The sequence below is a fragment of the Chiloscyllium punctatum genome, chromosome 25 (assembly GCF_047496795.1).
Source record: "Chiloscyllium punctatum isolate Juve2018m chromosome 25, sChiPun1.3, whole genome shotgun sequence".
Taxonomy (NCBI): domain Eukaryota; kingdom Metazoa; phylum Chordata; class Chondrichthyes; order Orectolobiformes; family Hemiscylliidae; genus Chiloscyllium; species Chiloscyllium punctatum.
In genome coordinates this window covers 61,220,129-61,230,542 of record NC_092763.1, presented here as the reverse complement: position 1 = coordinate 61,230,542, position 10,414 = coordinate 61,220,129, and the positions used below count along the sequence as shown (strand labels likewise).

At 42.7% G+C, this 10,414-nt stretch overlaps 1 protein-coding gene across 4 annotated transcripts in view; it reads right to left on the bottom strand.

Annotated features, from left to right (window-relative positions):
- Window positions 1-10,414, bottom strand: part of LOC140495988 (calpain-5-like) — a 159,473-nt gene that overhangs the window by 8,564 nt on the left and 140,495 nt on the right. The gene's annotated exons all lie outside the window — the stretch shown is intronic.

The following is a 10,414-nucleotide window of genomic DNA, read 5'->3' as shown; positions in this document are numbered from 1 at the left end:
AAAATTAAACAAAGGCTTACAAGTCGAAGTTAGAAGGGCAGAAGGAGAGAGAGTCTAGCAGCCTATTTCCACACAGCCCACAGGTGAACTCCTAACCAAGTTCTGAACTAAACTACTCAGCTTGAGAGCTGGCAACACCCACTTGACTTATACAGGTTCCTTCTAAACACATAAGAGCTTTGGCCAAAAGTCTCATCTGTTTACTTATAAACAAAAGGCCTCCAATACTCTCTTATCTCTGTACCAAACCCAGCCATTTCAGAGCCCGGAGTGTTTTATGACGATTCTGAGAAAAACCACAGGCACAGTCTCCTTGAGAAAGGGAACAGGTTTTAGAAAGTACAACCAGCTTTGTGACAATATTAATTAATGAGAAAATGTCTAAAGTGATGGTCAACAGGGTAGAAGGAAAAATATGTTCTGTTAACAAACACTGGTGGACTCTATGGATGAACCCACCAGAGGCAACTTGACAAAAATACAATGGAGAAGGGGTTCAATGGTAGATTTAAACAATAAAAGATAGATGTGGGTTAAAATGCAGAATGAACAATGGTATGGATTGATTGGGCTGAGTTACCTATAACTGGGCCATATATCTGATGTAATCTTTTTTTATTTCTTAATGTTTAGACATGGCAATGAAATGTAAATAAAAGTTGAAAATGCTGGAGAAACACTCAGCAGCTATGGCAACATCTGTGGAGAAAGACACAAAGTTAATACTACATGACTATTAAATTTTAGAAGCCATGAGGAAAATTATTGAACCCTAATTAGTCAGTCTTATGTTACAGTGTCAGTGTTGAAATGTGTTATATCATACAATTTCAAGAACAGTTTGTCAGGTTTGATGGATTCTAACAGTTAACAATGAAGCAAAAAACAGTCTGCTTAAAAAGCCAGAGATAAAAGCTGAAGGTAACCTTAGTGAGGAAGTAGTCCAAACCCATGTGGAAGAGCAGAGAGTTAAAACAGCAAGGTTAGCAGCTGAAGGGGCTGATGGTTATGAGCTGGTCCATAAAACTTGGTTTGGCTTCCAGAATCAATTGCTGTTCACGAAGGCTAGAAATTGGGTCAAAGAGAAATCCTCATATAGAAATGGAAAGGTAGATCTCACTGACAATTATAAGGAGAACTTACCACAGGGTAAAAAGGAAACCCTTGAGGAGAACAAAGAAGTTAAAAGTTAAAAGTGTTTTCATTATAATAAATTGAGCCACATGAAATCACAGTGTTGGTGGGTTAGAAGAAAGTCAGATGTAGGAAAACAGGATACATTTTGTTGGCATGGTAACAGAAAGTCCAATGGAAGCTAGAAAGCTGAATCAGAGGTTGATTAAGGAGGAAGTGCCAGATCTGCCTGAAAAATATACATGCAAAGGTAAAGTTTATTCACATAGGTCAGGAGTAACAGGTAAAGACATTACAATATTAAGGGACACAGGATCCTCTCAGTCTGTGATTCTGAAGGATAAGGAGATATGTATTTCTGAAGGATTACTGCCAGAAAAAGGTACTGGTAACAGGAATCCATGGTGAGACAAAAATGCTCAATTATGTAAAGTGGGGCTAGAATGTCCAGAGAAGAGTGGAGTACTTGGCAAACTCTCAGCTCCTGGAATACAATTTGTCCTTGCAAACTATGTAGCTGATTCACTGGTAGGCATGCTGCTTATCCTAGTTGAACAGCCAGTGGAGACTCATGCAGTTGAAGCACTGCAGGAGTCTTATTTGGAGATTTCCCAGATTGTTTCTTAACAAGGTCACAGAGGCACAAGCTGAAGCAGGAGAGATCAAAAGCCACAGATAAGGAAGCCAAAGGCTTCAGAGGCTTTTTTGATCCGATAAGTGGGACAGAGCAGGAGCAAATAGGTAAACATGCAAGTATCCTTAGCTTAGCTAAAGCTTATTGAGTTACAGCAGAAAGATGAGAACTTAAAACAGTTGTATCAAAAGGCATTTGCAGAGGAGAGTGAATTCATCCCTGTGTGTTATTACTTAACAAATGATGTCTTAAATGAGGAAATGGAGAACATCACGTTCAAGTGGGTGAGAAATGGGCAGAAGTTCATCAAATTGTTTTACCAGTATGGTTTAGAAAGGAGGTTCTGCAAGTGGTCCATGAACTACCACCTGGAGGTCATTTAGGGGTGAGGTAAACACAGGCTAAAGTACAAAGACATTTTCACTGGCCTGCACTACACAAGGATGTAGTTGAATTTTGCCAGACGTGTCATACATGTGAGCTAATCGGAAAACCACAGGCAGTAATAAAACCTGCACCATTAATACCTATTCCAACATTTGAGGAATCTTTCGCAAGAGTCTTGATTGATTGCATAGGTCCCCTACCTCAAAGAAAAAGTGGGAATAAGTATCTATTAACAATAATGGGTGTATCGACTAGGTTTCCAGAGGTAATCCCATTGTGCAACATCGTAGCTAAAAGGGTTGAAGAATTACTCAATTTTCTTTGGTAGATACAGACTACCAATACAGATCCAGTCAGATCAAGGTCAAACTTCACATCCAAACTACTGGAGGTGGTTATGGATAACTTGGGAGTAAAGCAATTCAAATCCACTGCGTACCATCCAGAATCGCAGGGAGCACTAGAGAGATGGCATCAAACACTAAAGACCATTTTGAGGGCTTATGGTCAGGACTATCCAGATGATTGGGATAAGGAAATTCGGTTTGTACTTTTTACAATCAGAGATGCACCAAATAAATTGATCAAATTCAGTCTATTTGAATTAATCTTTGTGTATGAAATAAGATGACCATTAAAGTTGATTAAGGAGAAATTAGTAAGTCAGAATTCAGAGACCAGCCACTTGGACTGTGTGTAAAGTTTTAGAGAATGACAAAATAGACCTGGGGAGTTGGCTAGACAGCATTTAAAAATATCACAGCAATCAAATAAGCAGCAGATAAGAAATCACAAATTTGCAATTTTGCCATTGGGGATAAGGTATTGGTGTACTTCCAGTAATAGATGAACTTTCAAAAGCAAGGTTTAGTGGACCTTATCAAATCAAGAAGAAATTAAGTGAGGTGAACTACTTGATAAGGACTCCAGTCAGGAAGAAATCTCACAGAGTGTGTCATGTGAATATGCTCAAAAGGTACTTTGATAGGGAAGGAAAGCAAGAGGAGAAGGAAGGTAGAAATTAGATTAGATTACTTACAGTGTGGAAACAGGCCCTTTGGCCCAACAAGTCCACACTGCCCCGCCGAAGCGCAACCCATACCCCTACATTTACCCCTTATCTAACACCATGGGCAATTTAGCCTGGCCAATTCACCTGACCTGCACATCTTTGGACTGTGGGAGGAAACCTGAGCACCCAGAGGAAACCCACGCAGACATGGGGAGAACGTGCAAACTCCACACAGTCAGTCACCTGAGGCGGGAATTGAACCTGGGTCTCTGGCGCTGTGAGGCAGCAGTGCTAACCACTGTACACCATGCCGCCCACTAATGATTACAGCACAGGTGTTAATGATTACAGCACAGAAGGAAGAACCAAGTTCAGAGATTTCTGAATTGAACATTTCTCAATTCAAATTGGACAATGAGGAAGTCGTCAAAAATTGGGATTAATTATTGAGTTATCTTCCACAAGAAAATCAAAATGACCTGAAAGAGTTAATACTATTGTTATGTCGTGGGGTAAACCCCCCTCTGTTAATTTTAAAACAGCAGCACAGAAAAGATTTATCCCCAGCAGTACTCTGTGAAAATTCAAGAGGCCAAGAACTAATTCAAGTAAAAAGTAACAACTTTATTTCTTAACATATTAAAGAGAATAATTAACTAACAACTGTTTACAACTCCTTCCTCTAACCTATCTTTTAATTTCCCTTCTATAATACTAGTCCAATAAAACACCCCTGATGAAGAATTACCAAAATTCAAATTTCAAAACCAGGCAGCTGTCAAATCTTCTCTTTGTATCATCCTCTGGAGGTTTTCTTCTTTGCATTTTGTGGGGTCAACCTTCCATGACTGATGGTCAGGCAGCATCCGAGGACATTCCTGATGAGCTCATTACTGATGAAGGGCTCCTGCCTGAAATGTTGATTTTCCTGCTCCTCAGATGCTGCCCGACCTGCTGTGCATTTTCAGATTCTGGATTAGAGTGGTACTGGAAAAGTACAGCAGTTCGGGCAGCATCCGAGGAGCAGGAAAATCAACATTTCGGACAAAGGCCCTTCATCAGGAATAAAGACAGAGTGCCTGAAGAGTGGAGAGATAAATGAGAAGAGTGTGGGGGTGGGGAGAACGTAGCATAGAGTATAGTAGGTGAGTGGGGGTGAGGAATGGAGGTGATAGGTCAGGGAGGAGGATGGGAGAAGGTAGCAAAGAGTACAAGGGGTGAATGAGGGTGGGATGAAGGTGATAGGTCAGAGAGGAGGGTGGATTTGATAGATGGAAAGGAAGGTAGGCAGGTAGGACAGGTCATGGGGACAGTGCTGAGCTGGAAGTTTGGAACTAGGGTGAGGTGGGGGAAGGGGAAATAAGGAAACTGGTGAAGTCCACATTGATGCCCTGGGGTTGAAGTGTTCCGAGGCGGAAGATGAGGCGTTCTTCCTCCAGGTGTCGGGTAGTGAGGGAGTGGCGGTGAAGGAGGCCCAGGACCTCCATGTCCTTGGCTGAGTGGGAGGGGGAGTTGAAATATTGGGCCACAGAGCGGTGTGGTTGATTGGTGCAGGTGTCCCAGAGTGTTCCCTAAAGCGCTCTGCTAGGAAGCATCCAGTCTCCCCAGTGTAGAGGAGACCGCATCGGGAGCAACGGATACAATAAATGATATTGGTGGATGTGCAGGTAAAAAACTTTGATGGATGTGGAAAGCTCCTTTAGGGCCTTGGATGGAGGTGAGGGAGGTGGTGTGGGCACAGGTTTTGCAACTCCTGCGGTGGCAGGGGAAGGTGCCAGGAAGGGAGGGTGGGTTGTTGGGGGGGCGTGGACCTGACCAGGTAGTCACGGAGGGAACGGTCTTTGCGGAAGGCGGAAAGGGGTGAGGAGGTAAATATATTCCTGGTGGTGGAGTCTGTTTGGAGCTAGCGGAAATGTCATCGGATGATTTGGTTTATGCGAAGGTTGGTGGGGTGGAAGGTGAGCACCAAGGGGGTTCTGTCCTTGTTACGGTTGGAGGGGTGGGGTCTGAGGGCAGAGGTGCAGGATGTGGACGAGATGCATTGGAGGGCATCTTTAATCATGTGGGAAGGGAAATTGCCGTCTCTAAAGAAGGAGGCCACCTGGTGTGTTCTGTTGTGGAACTGGTCCTCCTGGGAGCAGATACGGTGGAGGCGGAGGAATTGGGAATACGGGATGGCATTTTTCCAGGAGGTAGAGTGGGAAGAAGTATAATCCAGGTAGCTGTGAGAGTCGGTGAGTTTGTAAAAAATGTCAGTGACAAGTCGGTCTTCATTAAGAGAGATGGAGAGGTCCAGGAAGGGGAGGGAGGTGTCAGAGATGGTTCAGGTAAATTTAAGGTCAGAGTGGAATGTGTTGGTGAAGTGGATGAATTGCTCAACCTCCTCGCGGGACCATGAGGTGGCACCGATGCAGTCATCAATGTAGCAGAGGAAGAGGTGGGGAGTAGTGCCGGTGTAACTATGGAAGATGAACTGTTCTACATAGCCAACAAAGAGACAGGCATAGCCGGGGCCCATACAGGTGCCCATGGCTGCTCCTTTGGTCTGGAGGAAGTGGGAAGTTTCAAAGGAGCATTTACAGCACCACTGTAATCTGGACTCTAATCTCCAGCATTTCGCCTTTCATGACCAATGTTATGTCCCTAGAACAGCACCTGTGCTTTCGCGATTCCATTTTATTTATCACTGGTTTTGCCTCTCGGAGTTGTTCAAAGAGCTAGGCTAACTGTACCATGTGACCTTTCCAGGAATTACTAAAGATCACTAAACCATCCAAATAGACTGCACAGTTTGTTAACCTAGCCACAAATATGTTCATGAGTCTTTGGAATGTAGCGGGTGCGTTTTCATTCCAAAGGGCATCACTTTAAACTGATATAGCCAATTTGGGGTTACAAATGCAGAAATTTCTTTCACTGACTCTGATGATGATATTTGGCAGTAACCACACATTAAGTCCAACTTGGTGATGTAACTGGCTTGTCTGACTTTCTCGATACAGTCCTCCAATCTAGGAATTAGATATGAGTCTGACATTGTAACAGCATTGATCTTTCGATAATCCACGCAGAATCGTCGAGTCCCATCTGGTTTGGGAACTAAAACGATTGGCAAACTCCACTTGCTCTGACTTGGTTCAACAACATCCTCGTCGAGCATGGCCTCTACCTCCATCTGGACCTGTCTGGCTTTGAAGGGATTAAGCCGATAGGGGTGTTGTTTTATCAGAGCAATATTCCCTACATATAGTTCATGTATTATAGCATTCATCTTCCCCATCTGATGCTTACATATGTCCTTATACTGCTGTAACAAATCTTTCAACTGCATTCTATGCTCCTGAGACGGATAGCTTACAAACCTATCCCATTCCTCAAGGACTTCTTCATTTTTTAAATCTATTTTGAGGCACATCAAAATCCACATCATCTGGATTTGATTCCTCACTCTGCGGGGCAGTAACTAACACCTGTTTCTCCAGTTCTTTCTCTCTTGTCTAATACAGTTTCAACATGTTCACTTGACATAACTGATGCCCTTTTTTCTATCAGGCATCTTTACTAGATAGTTCACCTGACTCAACTTTTTCTCAATTTGATAGGGACCACTATACCTTGCTTTGAAGGGATGTCCTATCACTGGTAACTGTTTACAACTCATTCCTCTAACATATCTTTTAATTTCCTTTCTATAATACTCGTCCATTAAACCAGTCTCCCCCCCCCGCCCCCACCCCGAGTAAGATTTACCAAAATTCAAATTTCAAAACCTGGCAGCTGTCAAATCTTCTCTTTGTATCTTCCTCTGTAGATTTTCTTCTTAGGATTTCTCTTTCCCAGGTCATTGATAGATAAATGTACCTTTAAGAGAGCTGTGTTTCGGGCAGTCTGTACATGCTGGTGTCTTGGCAATTCTCTTTCAACTGTTCAAGTTTTCCTGGTCTTATACCCCAAAGCATCAGGTTGTGTTATTGGCTTTTAATATTGTCAATATTCTAAATTCAAACTGGATTGGAGTTTGGTATTTTTGCAGTATAATTTAAACAAATTGGCTGAATTTGAATTTGTTTTTGTATCCAGACAACCAGCTACTCTAGCTGCTGGACCAAATTTTGCAATGCAACGTCTTCAGCATTCTGTGTGCCTCTCTAAGTCCTTAACTCTCAAAGGTAAAGTACACTTCTACACCATCATAACCCGAACGTGGAGAGATATGCGGAAATAAACTGGGAAGTACTAACCGAATTGTGCATGATGTTGATATAGGTTATGCTGTTCTGATTAAGTGACATCCTTACAGGCATAACCCTCTAAAATTGGCACAGGTACAGAAGGAGATAGAATGCATGCTCCAAAATGGCATAATCAAAATGAGTTACAGTGACTGGAGCTTACCCATAGTCATGGTGTCAAAGCCAGATGGTACCCAATGGTTATGTGTGGACTATCGCAAAGTCAACGCTGTTACAATTAAATGATGCATTTCCAATTCCATGGTTGGAGGACTGTGTCGAAAAGGTGAGGTGAGAAGAACAACTTACATTTCTAAGTTGGACTTACTCACAGGCGACTGGCACATACCTCTGTCAGAGAGAGCAAAGGTCATTGCCAGGTTACTCAACTGTAGTGTTTGCATTGATAACCTGGTGATTTTTAGTCACGCATGGAAGGAACATTTACAGCATTTATTGGACATGTTCAATCGACTTCGGAAGGCAGGCTTAGTGTTAAACCTAGCTAAAAATGAATTTGCCAAAGCTCAAATCACCTTCCTGGACTATGTTATCAGATACAAATGGCCCCACAGGGTGCCTAACCAAAAGTAATTGGGAAATTTCCCACACTGTCAATGAAAAGAGCAGGACTACGGTTCCTGGGATTTAATGGATTTACCAAAAATTGGTGTCGGATTTTAGCAGTGTGGCTGCTCCACTCACCCAATTGTTAAAAAAAGGGCAAGAGGTTTCTGTGGACAGCAACTATCAAAAGGCATTTGACAGCCAAAGAACTGTTAACTACTGCCCCAGTATGAGCCACACCTGATTATACAAAGCATTTCAAGGTAGCTATCAATGCCAGTGATATGGGTGTTGGTGTGGTGCTCCTGCAGGATGATGACGAGGGAATGGAAAGACCCATCGTTTTTTTTCAGGAAGTTGAATGTTCATCCACAGAAATATTCAATGGTGGAGAAAGTCACTTGGAGCTTGATGTTGGCATTATAACATTTTAGTGTTTATATTAATAGCAAAGCATCGGAGACAATCGTATACACCGATCATAACCCACTGACATTTGTGGAAAAATTGAAGGACAAAAATGCCAGACTGTTTAGATGGAGCTTGTTGTTGCAGCCGTTCAATTTGACAATTGTGCATGTGACAGGTCATGAAAACGGCATTGCTGATGCGCCATCAGGACTTGAATGAGATACAGGGGCGTAGAGTGGCGGGTGTGCCAAAGCCTGAATTCACATGTGGTTGTGCATGTTTGCATGTGTGTAGTTAGTATAGTGGTGTTTGTTTTAGACTGCTAACCAGTTTGTTTTTGAACGTTTTTAAAAATGAAGCCATCTCTTGATATTCATTTTTTTTAAAGGGGGTGTGTTTTAAAGAGCTGTTCCTTCTTTCTAAAAGCTGTTCTTTTTCTCAAGGATACTATGTCCTTGGTTTTTCTCAGAATGGTCATAAAACACTCTGGGCTCCAAAACAGTTGGGTTCGGTACAGGGATAAAAGGGTATTGGAGGTCTTTTTTGTTTATACGTAAAAAGATAAGACTTTAGGCCAAAGCTTTACTGTTTTGAAGTAACCTGTATAAGTCAAGGGGGCATAAGCAGCTCTATAGCTGAGCAGTTTAGTTCTGAACTAGTTAGGAGTTGAGCTGTGGAGCTGTGTGGAAACAGGGTGCTAAACCCTCTCTCCTTCTGCCCTTCTAACTTTGATCTATAAATCTTGGTTTCATTTTTATTGTGTTTCGGGAGGTTTGCTTATTGGGACTATTGTGCATATTCGAAACAGCATAATTAAGTCTAGTTTGCATAGACTGACTTCTGTAGGTATTCTTTATTCTGTTCTTTGTGTTTCATTCTGTAACTTTGTGAATAAATTCTTGTCTATTTTAAAACCTGGTTCTGGATTAGTGGTGCTGGAAGAGCACAGCAGTAAAATCGACGTTTCGGGCAAAAGCCCTTCATCAGGAATACAGGCAGAGAGCCTGAAAGGTGGAGAGAATAGTGAGAGGAGGGTGTGGGTGGGGAGAAAGTAGCATAGAGTACAATAGGTGAGTGGGGGAGGGATGAAGGTGATAGGTCGGGGGGGGGGAGGAAAGAGGATGGAGTGGATAGGTGGAAAAGAAGATAGGCAGGTAGGACAAATCATGGGGACAGTGCTGAGCTGGAAGTTTGGAACTGGGGTGAGGTAGGGGAAGGTGAAATAAGGAAACTATTGAAGTCCACATTGATACCCTGGGGTTGAAGTGTTTCGAGGCAGAAGATAAGGCATTCTTCCTCCAGGCGTCAGGTGGTGGGGGAGCAGCAGTGAAGGAGGCCCAGGACCTCCATGTCCTCGGCAGAGTGGGAGGGAGAGTTGAAATATTGGGCCACAGGGCGGTGTGGTTGATTGGTGCGGGTGTCCCGGAGATGTTCCCTAAAGTGCTCTGCCCGCACCAATTTGTTTTGTTTTTCCAAGTTATATTGTCAGATACTCGATATCAATGTTTTGCACTGTACTAATTTGATTTACATCATATTTATGTTCTTTTATATTATCTTACAGAAATTTTGTTATTGTCAGTATTGCCTAGCTATTCCATTACTGAACTGTTCTTGTATATTGGATTAGTGGTGCTGGAAGAGCACAGCAGTTCAGGCAGCATCCAACGAGCAGCGAAATCGACGTTTCGGGCAAAAGCCCTTCATCAGGAATAAAGGCAGTGAGCCTGAAGCGTGGAGAGATAAGCTAGAGGAGGGTGGGGGTGGGGAGAGAGTAGCATAGAGTACAATGGGTGAGTGGGGGAGGAGATGAAGGTGATAGGTTAAGGCTTTTGCCCGAAACGTCGATTTCGCTGCTCGTTGGATGCTGCCTGAACTGCTGTGCTCTTCCAGCACCACTAATCCAGTATTTGGTTTTCAGCATCTGCAGTCATTGTTTTTACCTTGTTCTTGTATATTCCCTGTTTCTGGATACAATTGAGAATCTTCCTGCATTAGGTTTTTCATATAATGGGTTAAATAGGAATCTTGTGTACA